This window comes from Lepus europaeus, chromosome 6 (assembly GCF_033115175.1).
Source record: "Lepus europaeus isolate LE1 chromosome 6, mLepTim1.pri, whole genome shotgun sequence".
In the NCBI taxonomy this organism is placed as follows: Eukaryota; Metazoa; Chordata; class Mammalia; order Lagomorpha; family Leporidae; genus Lepus; species Lepus europaeus.
In genome coordinates this window covers 123144547-123160898 of record NC_084832.1, presented here as the reverse complement: position 1 = coordinate 123160898, position 16352 = coordinate 123144547, and the positions used below count along the sequence as shown (strand labels likewise).

The 16352-nt window shown below is 49.9% G+C and overlaps 1 protein-coding gene across 5 annotated transcripts in view; it reads right to left on the bottom strand.

Annotated features, from left to right (window-relative positions):
* Positions 1-16352, bottom strand: part of BICD1 (BICD cargo adaptor 1) — a 220734-nt gene that overhangs the window by 79439 nt on the left and 124943 nt on the right. The window lies entirely within an intron of this gene.

The window sequence follows — 16352 nt, the reverse complement described above, 5'->3', positions numbered from 1 at the left end:
TCCCTCACTCCCCGCTCCGATGACCCTGATGGGGCCCTCTCTGCCATGCACCCCCAGACCCTGCTGCTTGATTCTGCTGGAAACCCCTGGTGCCAACACCACCCAGGTGGTAGAATCTCCTCCAGACAGCGACATGACAGAGGTCACACAATCCTCCAGTACAGAAAAGGCCCTGACCTAAAAATGACCCTGGGGAGACACTGGTCTCCTCCCCTCTACCTTACCCTTTTCTAGGAAGGTGGACAGCAAGGTAGCCTCTGACTTGGTGCCGTCACATATGCCCACGCGCTCCCTGCGACAACACCCGCTCTGTCCCCCACCCCCACACGGACAGCCAGACCTGCACAGCAGACAGACCCCAGTGGCCAGCGCCAGGCCAGAAGTGCCCTGTGACAGTGGATGTATTTCTGGGTCAAGGTAAGAAACAAGGAAAAAATAAAGATGATCACTGACGTCTACACGCTGTGCAACGCTCTGACACCTTTGTCCCAGCTGTGGAGGAATTCCCTGGCGCAGGGCTGGGCACACTTGCAGGTAATCAGTAAATGCTTAAATGGATCAATGAGAAGGGGAGTCAGCGCTGTGGGAACCCTGGGTCACGCAGGCCCCACTCACAGCCGCCCTCTGAGAATGCTTGCTTCTGTTTGCCCTCTATTCTCCAGCCTAACCAGGAAATCACAACTCTTACACAAGTACTCTATTTGCCAGAGGGGCTGCTTAATTGAAACAGAAAGTCAAATGAGGGAGAGGAAGCAGGAAAACTGACAGGTCCAGAAGCAGTTTCTGTGCTAAGATCCTTGGGCAAAACCGGTGATGATGTGGGCTTACATCAGCGCGGGAGGCAGAGTGCGCTCACCACACTGCTCTCCTGGGAATCCCAAGTGGCTTGGGCAGGAACCCAGCCCCGAATCCAACCAGCAGCACGGCGAGGAGTCACAGACAAGCTGCTGATCGAGTGCGGGGTTCCAGCCTGTGGGCCATGCCCAGCGGTGGCACCTGAGATCAATGTAAGGTGTTGATGGCAGCACTCAAACAAGTAACAATGCAACACAGGACAGAACAGTACGGCAGCAACAGCACACACCCTCAAAGGATTCTGGTCAGAGTGGATATTCCAAAGGGTCCCTGGGATCATCAAAGAATGCATCAAAATGGTGCAAACACTATGCGTGGACTTCGAAATATTTTGCACCAAAATAAACTTTCAACTCCATTTCCCATTCACTTTTTGAAGTACCTCTACACCTGTAAATGAATGGGCACACAGGCATATGCAGGCATGCAAGTCCTAGGCGCAGTGTGAAACTCACTGTTGATCACAGCTATGTGAGAAATGTTTGGGAGGCCCCAGGAAAGAGAAGGCAGGTAGAGTCATGAAGCACCAGGCGGTGCACATCCACTTGGGAGGGCAGCTGCCACCAGGCTCTGAGTGATTCTGATTGTAGCTTACAACTTCCTGTCAGCAATGTGCACTTTGTACAAGTGCTGCCAGCTGCTACTGGCATTGTGGCACAGTGGTAAAGCCATTTCCTGCAATGCAGGCATCCCACATGGGTGCTGACTGGAGTTCCAGATGCTCCACTTCCAATCCAGTGGATGGAGTGGAGGATCTCTGTCCATCCCTCTTTCTCTCTGTAGCTCTGCCTTTCAAGTGAATAAAAATGATTTTTAAAAATGCTGGCAGCTAAATGACATACAAGATAAAAGGAGTTCAGGACATGCAACTGTGTGGGGGGTAGCCCACAGATACACAGGTTGGGTTTTCCACCAGAAAGCGATGTTCTTAGGAGCCTGTTCTGCCTGAAAGAGCTGCTACTGCTCACTCTGGTTCACTGGTATCTCCCGCCTCTTCCTTGGAGCCGCTTCCTTTAAGAGTACACAGTCCACTCACTAACATCAGCCTGAACATAGGATTTGCTTTGGCCAGTGGAACATGAGTGGAAGTGAAGGGCTTGCCACTTTTGGGTAGAAGCTGTCAGAGTGTGTGTGTGATCCATCATGTTGTCACCTCTCTTTTCTCTAGCCTGGAGGCCAACGATGCCCCGTTTGGGGACAGTCCCTCCCTCGAAGCTGCCAGAACGATGGTGACATGAAGCATCTCTGACCATCGAAGTACATGTGCATCAGGAACAAGATGTAAACAAACCCTGTTGTCCTAAGCTCCGGACATTCTCCAGGTGTCTGTCGCTGTGGGATAACTTACCTCAATTCACTGATACACTGCTTTACATAGGTATTTCGTAATCAACCTGTTAAGTCATGTTTCCAGTGATCCCTGTATTAATAAACACCTTGCTTGAAAATAATAGCATGTCAAATAACCAACAGACAACTAAAGGGACTTACTTTTATTAGTCATCAGGAAAACTCACAGTAAAGCTAAAATACACTAGCAGCACACACTCACCAAAAGGGCTGCAATGAAGCAGAAAGAAAATACCAAGTATTTATAAGATGTATAATACCAAATTTCTCCTATTGGGCAAATTCCCCAGGACAAGCTCTGGCATACTGTCAGGTATTCTCTATTAAAGCTGAACAGGCATACCCCAAAGCAACAGAAATTTACATTTCCACGACAAGCATCTTCAGGGCAGCCCTACTCATTAACGCCAACTATCTGAAATGATTTAAACGTCAGATGGCAAGAGACTGGAAGAACAAGCTGCAATGTAGGCATCCGGGGAAACACATCTCTACACACATAGATGCATCACGCTACATATATGAGCTGATGTCTTCATTAATAATGAGGACTGGCGACGTGGAACCACATGCGACGACTTGAGTAAACTGCATGGACATGAGGTAGCATCATCTAAGTCGTACTTTATTAGTCCTACAGGAGGAGAGCATTTGGGCTGCTTCTAGCGCCCTCAGTACCAACAGTGCCACGAAGCATTTCAGTGTCTGTGTCTTCCGACTCAGAAGAGCAAGGCTCTCCAGGCTGAGAAGTGCTGCACCTTAGGAGCTCTATCCAATGAGGATGAGCGCGGCTGGACCCAATCACACGACCACTCTCCACGTGCACAAGCTCCTCGTGACCCATCTTCACCAGCATTTCTGAGTCTTTGCAGAGCTACGGGGAGCCGGCGCTGTGGCACAGGTTAATTCTCCACCTGGGGTGACGACATCCCATATGGCGCTGGTTCGAGTCCTAGCTGCTCCTCTTCAGATCCAGCTCTCTGCTAATGCATCTGGGAAAGCAGGGAAGACAGCCCGAGTCCTTGGGCTCCTGCACCTATGTGGGAGACCTGGAAGAAGTCCCCGACTCCTGACTTTGGATCAGCCCAGTCCCAGCTGTTGCAGCCATTTGGGGAGTGAACCAGCAGATGGAAGACCTCTCTCTCTCTCCCTCTTGCTGTAACTCTACCTCTCGAATAAATAAATAAAATCTTTAAAAAAAATAAAGAGCTAGAGAGGCTTGAAAAAACACTATGCAAGTCCCTACAACCACTGAATCCACCATACATACTAAGAAGGGCTTCAAAAATGGATGCAAAATGTGTATTATGAAAAAACTGCATGATTTTAAAAATTTTTGCATAAAATATTAACTTTTAATTCCATTCCCCATGAAACTTTTCAAGCACTCTCATACAAGCAATGTTTTCTATATCCCAGCACACTAAAATAATCCAAGTGTATATAATTACATGTATTTCTACTTCCCTTGGACAACACCTGATCATAACTTTCAGATTTCTGAATAAATTTCCCCTCCTAGTGATGCTTAGAAAACCTTTTATACCATTAACAAGAAACTGTTAAATGTTTATTGCTATGTGGTGCTGCACTAAGTACCTAGATAAGGAATTTTCTTAATACAATTCAAGAAAAATCTAGCTAACACTGAAGGGGAAACTGTTAGTGTCAGTGTTTCTAGTCTCTTGCAATACTAGTAACTTCTTCCTTAGAGATAAGAAACAAAAGATAAGAGAGGTCTTGAAGTCTCAGCAGCAGAGCCAAACAGTTAGGATTCTAACTCGGGTCTGTTTGATTACAAAATGCCTTACCCTTTGTTAATCATCACTATCTCATTACACTCTAGCTTCTGATCCGCTGGTCCTCCTGATTCACCGTCATCCTTGGGGAAATGGGACCTCTCACTGGCTTTGCTGCCACACGCTCAATGCCACTGGGTAAACCTGAGCTCTGACTTGCTGTGTGAGCTGACCTCCTTAAGCTGCAGTTTGACAATGTGATACAAAGTTAGGATGACACAGAATCCGTGGGGACTCCATGTCATCAGTAAGTAGTGGCAGGGCCTTGGCATGGCGCCTTGGAGGGCCTGCTGTTACAACACAGACCCACACGCTGACACCTACAAGGGTAGGACTCTCACGAGCCTGGCTGTAGGCTGACTGTGGTCTACAGACCAGCGGCCCAGGGGATAATTCTGGGGGTGGGGGTGTCAGGGACACGCTAGGAGGGACCACATTTAGCTGAGACCTGATCGATGGGGGCCAGCAGATGTTTGGGACAAAGCACAGCAGGCAGGGAGGCCACCAGGAGCCACGGCCTTGGGGAGACGGCAGCAGCAGGAAGGCTGCAGCAGGAAGGCTGGTGTGAGCAAAGCAGGCGGGTGACGGCACTCACGCAGATGATGGCAACACAGCAGTGCGGACACTTTCCCCATGTGCAGCCCTCCTCAAGAGAAGAGTCGTCAGCCTCTGAGAGATACGGCGCCAACAAATATTACAGAATAAAGCAGCACGGGAGGGTCATACTTGCATTATTTTTAAGATTTATTTATTTGAAACAGAGTTACAGAGAAAGACACACCCACACCCACACACACAATCTTTTATCTGTTGGTTCACTCCCCAAATGGCCACAGTGGCCAGGGATAGGCCAGCCCAAAGCTAGGAACCAGGAGCTTCTTCCAGGCCTCCCATGTGGGTGCAGAGGTCCACACACTTGGGCCATCCTCTGCTGCTTTCCCAGCCACATTAGCAAGGAGCTGGATCGGAAGTGCAGCAGCCAGGCGTCCATAGAATCGGTGTCCATATGGGATGCTGGCATCACAGGCGGCAGCTTTACCCACTACACCACAGCACCAGCTCCTCACCTCCACCCCATGACAAGGGATCAGGTCTGGGCATGGACAGGTTGTGGCTGTGAATGTATGTGTCCCTCAAACAGGAAGAAACCGCAAGCCCTAAGCCCTAAGCCTTTGGGAGGAGACAGGGGGCTGGAGGTGCCGGTCTGATGGGATTAGCACCCACCGGGGAGCTTTTTGTGTGTGTGTCTCTCTCTCTCTGTCTCTCTCTCTCTCCCCCTTCAAGCACAGAGGAAAGGCCACACGCGAACACAGCTGCTCCAAACCAGAGGCAGGTCCTCCCAGGACCCCGATCGGCAGGCACCCTGACGTTAGGCATCCCAGCCGGCAGGAGTGCAAGGAACACATTTCTGCAGCTGAAGCCGCTGGTCTGTGATGCGTAGTTATGGCCGCCCGAGCAGACCAGCAGGAAAAGTCTGCAACAAGCTGGAGGAAAACACGCCGTGTGAACAAAACGAGGCACGGATCTCAAAATACTGTTTTGCACCCAAATCAACTTATCCTGTAATTCCATCTTCCACAAACCCTCTGAAGCTCTCTTCTGGCACCGTGGCCAGGACCGAGTCCCAGAAAGGACAAGTGAGTCTCAATGAAAGTACTGAGTGCACCCTACTCAATGCTGCTGCTCTGGGAGGAAAAAAAAAGCCTCAAGAGATCCCGGAGAAGAAACAGAGTCATTAAGCAAGGAGCACAGTAACAGGAATGCTCTTTAAGCAACGTCACCCGTGGTTCACTAGGCCTCCCTAATTGCCCCAGAGAGAAACCAGATAATCGTATTCACTGGATTCCAGAAGCCGTGCCCAAATTTCATTCATCTGATTCAAAGGCTCGACTGAGGGAGAGACAGACGATGAGGCTGTCCCAATGGATGGAGACAGTGACACAGAGAGGCCCTGCTCTTGAGAGCTACACGCTGAACAGAGGAGGGGAGATCTGGGGGAGGTCTGTGTTCTATTTATTCGCTCGGGCTGCGCGCAGATTCCCACACAGATGCTACAGGTGAGGCCATCAAGACACGGCACCTGGGAAGGCGTGGCACGTCCCTACTTGGTTCAGTCAGCAGATACTCACCGAGCATCCGTGAGTACCACACACCTGTCTGGATGCTGGGGATGGGCGAGACTGGTGGTGACGCCTGCCCACAAAAGAGCTGGCTCTGCCACTCGATGGAAATTACACAAAACACATGAATTAAAGGTGCTGGCATGCACAATCGCTACCGCCCTATGTATCTAGGGAAATATTAGGAAATACTCAGGGGGTAGGGGGGTGCGGGCAGGGCTGGTGCTGTGGCGTGGTAGGCTAACCCTCCGTCTCCAGCAAGGGCATCCCATAAGGGCAACAGTTAGAGTCCTGGATTCTCCACTTCCAATCCAGCTCCCCACTAGAGGCCTGGGAAAGCAGCAGAAGATGGCCCAAGTGCTTAGGCCCCTGCACTAGTACGGGAGACCCAGAGGAAGCTCCTGGCTCCTGGCTCTTGGCTTCAGACTGGCCCAGCTCTGGCCACTGCAGCCATTTGGGGAGTGAACCAGCAGGTGGGGGACCTCTCTGTATGCCTCTCAAACAAATAAATAAACAAAAGATTTATTTATCTTTTTTTAAAAAAGACTCTGGTGGAAGAGCAGCAGCTCGGGGTCCGCGAGCAGCAGCTCAGGGTCCACAGGATAAACAATGAAAGGTGTGGGCTTCTTGTACCTGTGTTCCAGGTCTATTAAAAAAAGTGAAAAACAAGAAAAACAAAACTTCTAGGAGGCCTCATTCTTGGACTCTGAGGAGCTGATTTGCATCATGGCTCTACAGTAACTCAGAAGGGGAGGGCAGGGAGTGGGTGCCATCATTTAACACTTAATGAAACTCCATAGGAAGTGTTTATGTACCTTCTGCCTTCTGCATTCTGAATTTCCAGGGTACTACTTTGGAATAATGTCTCCAGCCTGCATTTGTGTGTGCACTTTGTAAAGTTTTGCACTAGGGCCGGCCCTATGGTGTAGTGGGTAAAGCTGCCACCTGCAGAGCCGACATCCCATATGGGCACGAGTTCAAGTCCACTTCTGATCCAGCTCCACTTCTGATCCAGCTCTCTGCTATGACCTGGGAAAGCAGTAGAAGATGGCCCAAGTCCTTGGGCCCCTGCACCCATGTTGGAGACCCAGAAGAAGCTCCTGGCTCCTGGCTTAGGATGAGCACAGCTCCAGCCATTGCGGCCAACTGGGGAGTGAACCAGCAGATGGAAGACCTCTCTCTCTGCCTCTCTGTAACTCCGCATTTCAAATAAATAAGTAAATCTTAAAATAATAATAATAATCATCCGTGGTCCTTCCTGAGTAACTGCCAATTAAAGGCATATATGCTGAGTGCTGTTAGGGAGGAAATGGAATACACCACCAGGCACGTCCACTGGCGTTAAAGTCACCTCAAGGAAGGAGTTCAGATCATGAATGGAGCCAGTCTGAAAGCAGGGGCTGGGTTTCCCTCACAGCCAGCGTAATTCTGGGCATCATTAAGACATACAACAGAAAACAGATGGGCAACGTACCGACCACTAGCTCAAAGGAAAAGCAGCACAAAGAGCCCACAAACACAGCAAGATGCTCACAGCGTTCTGTCGTGCAGTGGCTGCAGCACTGATGACAGCTCCGAGGCCGGCTGCAGCGCCCTGTGACACCGAGCGCTGGGATGCAACCGCCCTGGGGCTCCCTGGGGACAGGGCGGCATCAGCTCCGTGCAGCGCTCAGAAACCTCAAAACAAGCTTCCCAGAAGGGCTGGGTCACCTTTGTGAATGAAATACGCACTCAGTGAGCAGTACTGAGCACAGGTGGATGGAAGGTGGGAGGAACCGCCCACATGCTGAGACTGGTGCCCGGATGGAGCAGCAAGGGGTCGTCTGAGGCGTGCTGTATCTGGCCCAAGACCCAGCCTACCCCTGCTCTGTTCTGTGGACTCTGTCAGGACCAACAGCTCAGGATCAAAGAGTCCAACATCTAGCGACACTTCCTATGTCCCAGCATCACTCCGCTATTGCATCCTTTCCTCACAATAACCCCACTGAGGCAGGTGCTAGCGACACCCCCATTTCTACGAGACACAAAGGAGTTACTAGCCCAAGGTGCACACGCACAGCAAGCAACAAAGCCCAGATGTGGAAAGAAACTTGTGTAGAAGGCTGACACTGAGTTGTACAGTGCACAATCTTAATCACTTCGTCCTGTACTCAACACCTTCAAGAAGGTTTGACTCAATGTGTAAAGAGAATTTCTTTGTGGTTAATGTGGAGTAGGACAAGCTTTACTTTAAAAAAAAAAATAGATTTAACAGACACAGTGACAGAGAGTGGGAGAAACAGAGAGAGAGAGAGCGAGAGAGAGAGAGAGAGAGATCTTCCATGTACTGGTTCATTCTCAAAATGGCCCCAACAGATAGGTCTGTGTCAGGCCAAAGCCAGGAGCTTCATCCAGGTCTCCCACAGGACAGGCAGGGGCCCAGGCACTTGGACATCTTCTGCTGCATTCCCCGGTACATCAGCAGGGAGCTGGATTGGACGTGGAGCAGCCAGGACTCAAAACGGTGCTCATATGGGATGCTGGCGTTACAGACAGCAGCTTAACCTGCTGCTCCTGCTGCACCAGAGTGCTGGCCCTAAGGCAAGCTTTCCTTTTTTTTTTCTTTTTTAACAGGCAGAGTAGACAGTGAGTGAATGAGTGAGAGAGAGAGAAAGAGAGAGAGAGAGAGAGAGAGAGAGAGAGAGAGAGAGAAAGGTCTTCCTTTTTCCGTTGGTTCACCCCCCAACCACGATGATCCGAAGCCAGGAGCCAGGTGCTTCTCCTGGTCTCCCATGGGGTGCAGGGCCCAAGGACCTGGGCCATCCTCCACTGCACTCCCGGGCCACAGCAGAGAGCTGGCCTGGAAGAGGAGTGACCGGGACAGAATCCGGTGCCCAGACAGGGACTAGAACCCGAGGTGCCGGCGCTGCAGGCGGAGGATTAGCCTAGTGAGCCGCGGTGCCGGCGGCAAGCTTTCCTTTGCCCAGCACTTGCTGCAAGGCAGACGAGGCAGTGGAGTTAGCAGTCACACACCTCCACGTCTGCCCAGCCCAGCGGCTGGCTTCTCGGACACACAGACTCTCCCAGCGTTTCTTCTCCCCCTTTTGGATCTCAAGGAACGAGTCATGAGACGAAACGGTCTGGTACGGCAACCTCCAGGGCAGTTTTATTAAATCCCTTCGATTCCCTTGCCAAGTCCCTGTCCCAGGACTCGTGCTCCGGCATTCCAGGGAACCAAAGCTGTGCTACAAAGAATTCACTCGGCAGGCGTGGGCATTATCAGAAGACGCTTGTGTGTAAGAGCGAACAAACTGTAATTATGCAGCAACTTGGGTAGAAGGCTGACACTGAGCAAATACACTTAAAAAAAAATAAATACAAGAAAAATCCACTGCGGGGCTCCTGAGGCCCTCGGTGCTGTCCAGGAAGCCGCTCTCCAGGCAGCAGCACTTCCTGCTGGTTGGAGTGCTGCCAGGGACACCTGGGAACAGCTGCCTCCCTACCCAGCAAAACGTGATGCTTGGGGGCTGGTGCTGTGGCGTGGTGGGTAAAGCTGCCGCTTGCAGTGCCGGCATTCCATATGGGTGCTGGTTAGAGTCCCAGCAGCTCCACTTCTGATCCAGCTCTCTGCTATGGCCTGGGAAAGCAGTGGAAGATGGGCCAAGGCCTTGGGCCCCTGCACCTGTATAGGAGACCTGGAAGAAGCTCCTGGCTCCTGGCTTTGGATGAGCACAGCTCTGGCCATTGTGGCCAACTGGGGAGTGAACCAGCAGATGGAAGACCTCTCTCTCTCTTTAACCCTGCCTTTCAAGTAAAATAAATAAATCTTAAAAATAAAACAAAACCTTAAACCTTCCACAGAAACAAAAACAAAAACAAAACAAAACAAAACCAAAACAAACAACATGATCCTCCTCACCTTCCTCTGGGAAAACCCAAGCAGAAATTCTCTCCTCTCTTCTTGAATGGGAAACAGAAGAGAAAAAAACTCTCAGACAAACCAACAAACTGAAGCCTGGTACTAAATAACATGCAGGCTCCCCGGCTCCCCCAACCCCGCTCTCATACCCTCCCCATCTTCTTCTAATCTGGACTTTAAAAATCAGCACTAGAGCTGTGGCATAGCAGGTAAAGCTGCTGCCCACAGTGCCAGCATCCCACATGAGTACTAGTTCGAGTCCCAGCTGCTCCACTTTGGATCCAGCTCTCTGCTCTGTCTTGAGAAAGCAGCAGAAAATGGCCCAAGTCCTTGGGCCTCTGCACCTGCATGGGAGACCTGGAAGAAGCTTCTGGCTCCTGGCTTCAGATTGATGCAGCTCCGGCTGTTGCAGCCATCTAGGGAGTAAACCAGTGGATGGGAAGACCTCTCTCTCTCTCTCTCTCTCTCTCTCTCTCTCCCCCCCCCCCTCTCTCCCTCTCCCTCTCCCTCTCTCCCTCCCTCTGCAACTCTGCCTTTCTAATAAATAAATAAGTCTTTGAATAAAAAATCAGCATTAGAGTCTAGGGTCTCTTTTTCATTTATACACAGAACAAGCAAGCAGGCCTCACCTGCCAAGGATTCTTGGAATTATCCCTCTTCTCTGTCTCCTTCCGCATAGACTTCTCCTTCCTTAAGGATCACCAATTTACAGACACACATCTCCCCTTAACTCAAATGACCACCACAGCAAACACTACCTACATCCCTCACTGCCTTTCATAGTAAAATCCTGATGTGAATTGTGGATCTTGCTATATCAGTCAATTTTTTATTAATGCAACAAAATACCCAAGGCAAGCAGCTTTTAAGTGAAAGAAAGGTCGCCATAGGGCAGGTCGAGGTTCAAGTCCAAGATCAGGCAGCCGCACTGGTCTGGCTCCTGTGCAGGTGGCAATAGGGGAGCATGTGTGGAGGTGGAATTGCATGGTGAGCCAGGAGGCAGACACAGCCACTGGACCCAAAGGCAAGCTTCCGTAGCTACCCTCCTGCAAGAATGCCTTTCTGAGGGTAGCACCTCCAGGGCCCAACAGCCTCCCACCAGGCCCCAGCTCTCAACACTGTAACAGCTTCGGTTTCTGCTCTCCTGCTAGCTCTGAGTATACCTCTGGTATTTAAAGGCGCACATAAGTCTAGGGGAAAATCATGTCCGAGCAGTCGCGTTTGTCTCTCCATTTCCTCACATTTGCCCTTCAGGCCGTGGTTCCCGTCACCGCAGGGAAAAGCCATCCATCATCAGCAACCTCCGTCTGTCACCAGCTCTCAGCTTCCACACGTCTGTCTCCAGGACTTCCCCGGATCACTCATTCTCTCCTAATGACATCTCCTTTTCTGCACCGACTTGCGTAGCTGGACGTGTCTGAGGCTACCTGATCCTTTTTTTTTTTTTTTTAAAGATTTATTTTATTTATTTGAAAGGCAAATTTACAAAGAGAAAGAGATCTTCCATCCACTGGCTCACTCCCCTATTAGCCTCAACAGCCAGAGCAAGGCCAGGCTGAAGCCAGAAGCCAGGAGGATCATCAGGGTCTCCTAAGTGCATGCAGGGGCCCAAGCCCTCAGGCCATCTTCCATTGCTTTCCCAGACTCATTAGCAGGGGGCTGGATTGGAAGTGGAGCAGCCAGGACTAGAACCAGTACCCATATGGGATGCCAACGCCATAGGCAGAGGCTTAAGCTTCTACGCCACAGTGTCAGCCCTGGAAATCCTCTCTTATTGCTTTAAGGGTCATTTGTTCACCGATGACCTCCAAATGTCTTTGTCTAGCCTCAGCCTCCACCCTGATCTCCAGACCCGTCTCCAGTCACCTGCTTGTCTTCTCCACTCGGATGTCGCAATGGCATCCTGAATCAAACAGGACTAAAACAGAGACCCTGATGTCACCCTCCCACCCCCAACACAGAAACCCAGTCCCCCTGGAGGGTTTCCCAAGTGACGCACAACAGCAAATGGTAATCACGTTTACTGTCCATCTCAGTCGCTGGAATGTGCGTTCCATAGAACAAGAGTTTTGTCTTTTTTCTGGCTAGGTTTCTCATGCTAAGCCAGTATCTGGCAAAAAAGACGGCGATCAACAAACATGTGAGGGATGCAGAAGAATGAGAGAAAGAAGGCAACAGCAGTAAAACTAGGAAAATTACAAATAATTCTAAGGACGCTTTAACAATTCTGCCTAATCGGCAGAGAAGTGCAAACAGGCTGCTGTTCTCTGGGTTTGGTAGAAACCTGCCTTGTTAACACAGTGTCGTTCCTGGAGGCAGAGACATTCAATCCTTGTCTTAATGACTGCCCCCCCCCCCGCACCCCCATCTTTCTGCTGGTTATGTGGCGATCCTGGGAAGGAAGGGAGATAGCTGTGCACTAAAAGGCCAACCAAGCGATCCCAAGCTCTTACTTACCCCTCTGGAGACCAGCGGGCACTGCTTTCCAGCCCAAGCAGTCTCTTTACTTCATACCAGAAAGTCAACTTGCAAATAAGTAAAAAAGGAAATGGCGTCTGACAATTCTAGGTATCTCACTTTAAAAAGACTATTCACTTTCGAGAGAAATATACCCATTTAGTAGTCTTTGCATCCCCCTTACACACGTGACAACTGAGGCTCAGAAAGATGGTAAGATCTAGTGAAGATCCCACAGAAAGCAAACAGTGGGGGCCTGGTTTGAAATGCAGGAGCTACCCAGCACTGAAAATATCACGCCACACTGCCCAGCAGGAGTGATCCGACAAGACAAGGAGCAAACTAAAGGGAAAATTGAGGCACGGACGGACTGCACGTCACCTGAGCTACGTCCATGCAGGATCTGCTAGCCACGGATTTGACAGGAGCAGAGTAACAGGTAGCAAAGCGGGTAACTGTGGTGACAGCCTCAGGATCTGTGCTGAACACTGAGGGCAGCTGCCTGCGTCCTGGGAATCAGGCAACAGGAGGCAAGGCTGAGCCCAAGACAATGATGATGAAGAGCCTGCTGTGACGATGTGATGGATGGAGGGGTTCCTCCAATCTTCTTAGGAAGGAAGGGAAACAGACACCAGGTCAGACGTCCTTAAGAAGAGCCTTTCATACCAAGCACCTGTTAGCAGAGAACAAAGTGAGACTGGAGGTTTTTAGGAATTGTAGCATTTGTAGCTCTCTGCTTCAAATACTAAAGAAATGTAGTATTGGGGCCAGCGCTGTGGTGCAGCAGGTTAAAGCCCTGGCCTGAAGTGCCAGCATCCCATATGGGCACCGTTCTAGTCCCAGATGCTCCTCTTCTGATCCAGTTCTCTGCTGTGGCCTGGGAAAGCAGTGGAAGACGGCCCAAGTCCTTGGGCCCCTGCACCCACAGTGGAGACCCAGAAGCAGCTCCTGGCTCCTGGCTTCTGGCTTCAGATTGGTGCAGCTCCAGCTATTGCAGCCATCTGGGGAGTGAACCAGCAGATGGAAGACCTCTCTCTCTGTCTCTACCTCTCTCTCTAACTCTTTCAGATAAATAAAATTTTCTTAAAAAAATGTAGTATGGGCTTTTTCTTTTCCTTTTTTTTTTTTTTTTTTTTTTTTGACAGGCAGAGTGGACAATGAGAGAGACAGAGAGAAAGGTCTTCCTTTTTCCATTGGTTCACCCCTCAGTGGCTGCTGTGGCCGGCGCAATGCACTGATCCGAAGCCAGGAGCCAGGTGCTGCTCCTGGTCTCCCATGCAGGTGCAGGGGCCCAAGCACTTGGGCCATCCTCCACTGCCTTCCCGGGCCATAGCAGAGAGCTGGCCTGGAAGAGGGGCAACCGAGACAGAATCCAGCGCCCCAACCGGGACTAGAACCCGGTGTGCCGGCGCCGCAGGCGGAGGATTAGCCTATTGAGCCACGGCGCCGATAGTATTGGCTTTTTCAATGTCTGCTTGTAAAAATGACTGGTTTTCATATTTCATTTTAGACAAAGCATATGAAAAGGAGTTCTAAATTTTTTTAACAGCTGATCAAAAATTATTCTTCTTCCCTATAGACAGCTAAACTAATTATTTCTTTTTGTAATTTATTTACTTGAGAGGCGGAGTGGTAGACAGAATACACATACACACACACACACAGTGATTTTGTAAAATCACTCCCAGAAGAGATACTAAATTAGCACAATTTAAAGAGAAAGAAAAAAATTAAATAAAAAGAAAGCCAAAGCTAGTCTTCTGAACTCCTGTCAAGAATACAGGCACACTGATAATCTGGAAAATGAATGAGAGCCACCAAAAAATAGAAACAAAAGAAAAACAGAAGCGTGTAGCTATCCAAGGAGGATGCTGGGCTGAACTCCTTGGGACTTCTGAAATATTGTCCTGTACATAAGGAGTTGTTAAAACATGAGCTGAGGGGGCCGGTGCAGTGGCTCACTAGGTTAATCCTCCACCTGCAGTGCCAGCATCCTATATGGGCACCAGATTCTAGTCCCGGCTGCTCCTCTTCCAGTCCAGCTCTCTGCTGTGGCCCAGGAGGGCAGTGGAGGATGGCCCAAGTGCCTGGGCCCTGCACCCACATGGGAGACCAGGAGGAGGCACCTGGCTCCTGGCTTTGGATCAGCACAGCACGCCGGCCGAAGCGGCCATTTGAGGGGTGAATCAACGGAAAGGAAGACCTTTCTCTCTCTCTCTCTCTCTCTCCCTCACTGTCTGTGACTCTACCTATCAAATAAATAAAATCTTTAAAAAAAAAATATGAGCTGAGGAGCTGGCACTGAGGTACAGCAGGTGAAGCCGCTGCTTGTGACACGGACGTCCCACATCGCAGTGCTGGTCCATGTCTCGGCTGCTTCGCTTTCAGACCCAGCTTCATGCTAATGTGCCTGGGAAAGCAGTAGAAGATGGCCCAAGTGCTTGGGTCCCTGCCATCCACATGGGAGACTGGGCTGGAGGTTCGGGTCCTAACTTTGGTTTGGTTCAGCCTGGTTGCTGTAAACATTTGGGGAGTGAACAAGTAGATGGAAGATCTCTCTGTCTGTCCCTCTATCACACCACCTTCCAAGAAATAAATAAATAAATCTGTAGAAGGAAAAGCTGACTCTCATTCCAACTGAGAGGCCTATGGTGTTAGCTGTTGCTCTGATCGCTATCACTGGTCTTCTTCAATTATGGTACCAACAGGATTTTTTCCTCACAAACTGACCATCCAGCCATCCAGCCATCCACCCATCCATCCATCTACCCACTCATTCATCCATCCACCAATCCTCTCATCCACCCACTCACCCACTCACTCAACCAACCATCCACTCATTCATCCACCCATCCATCCACCTATCCATCCATCCACAGGCTTCATCTTCAACATCATCTCCCCACATTGTAAAATGAGTTATGCAGGGGCTGACATTGTGGTGTACAGGTGTCGGTCTGTGTCATAGCTGCTCTACTTCTGATCAGCTCCCTGTTGATGTGCCTGGGAAAGCAGCAGAAAATGGCCAAGTGCTTGAGCCCCTGCACCCATGTGGGAGACCAAAGCAGCTCCTGGATCCTGGTCTGGCCAGGTCTGGCCCAGCCCTGCTGGTGCAGCCATTTGGAGAGTGAACCAGCAGATGCAGGATCTCTGTCTCTTACTTTTATTTTCAAAAAATTAAATATATAAATACTCTTTAAAAAATGAGTTATCCATTTTGTGAATTGCTGATTTCTTGGGGGGGGGGGGCATGGTCCCCATTAATTTTTCATTAAGCATCAAAGATTTTACCACTCCTCTATACTCATGCATCATTATAAATTTGATGGTTGTTCTTTCTTCAATTTTATCATTCTCTGATGGGGCTTTTAAAATTTTTTTTTTTATTTTAAAGACATCCATATGGGATGATGGTGCTGCAGGCAGTGGTTTTATCCACTGTGACACAATGCCAACCCAACGGGGCACTTTTCAAAGTGCTGTCTTATCCCTCTTAGTGTCTCAAACTAGACACTGTTCAGATATGTCAGTACAAGTTTATTTTGGTGCAAAAATTGAAATAATACATTTTTTTTTTTTTTTGGACAGGCAGAGTTAAGACAGTGAGAGAGAGAAACAGAGAGAAAGGTCTTCCTTCTGTTGGTTCACCCCCCTAATGGCCACTACGGCCAGCGCTGCACCAATCGGATCCAAAGCCAGGAGCCAGGCGCTTCCTCCTGGTCTCCCTTGTGGATGCAGAGTCCAAGCACTTAGGCCATTCTCCACTGCACTCCCAGGCCACAGCAGAGAGCTGGAGTGGAAGAGGAGCAATCGGGACAGAATCGGCGCCCCAACCGGGACTAGAACCCGGGGTGCCGGCATCACAGGCGGAGG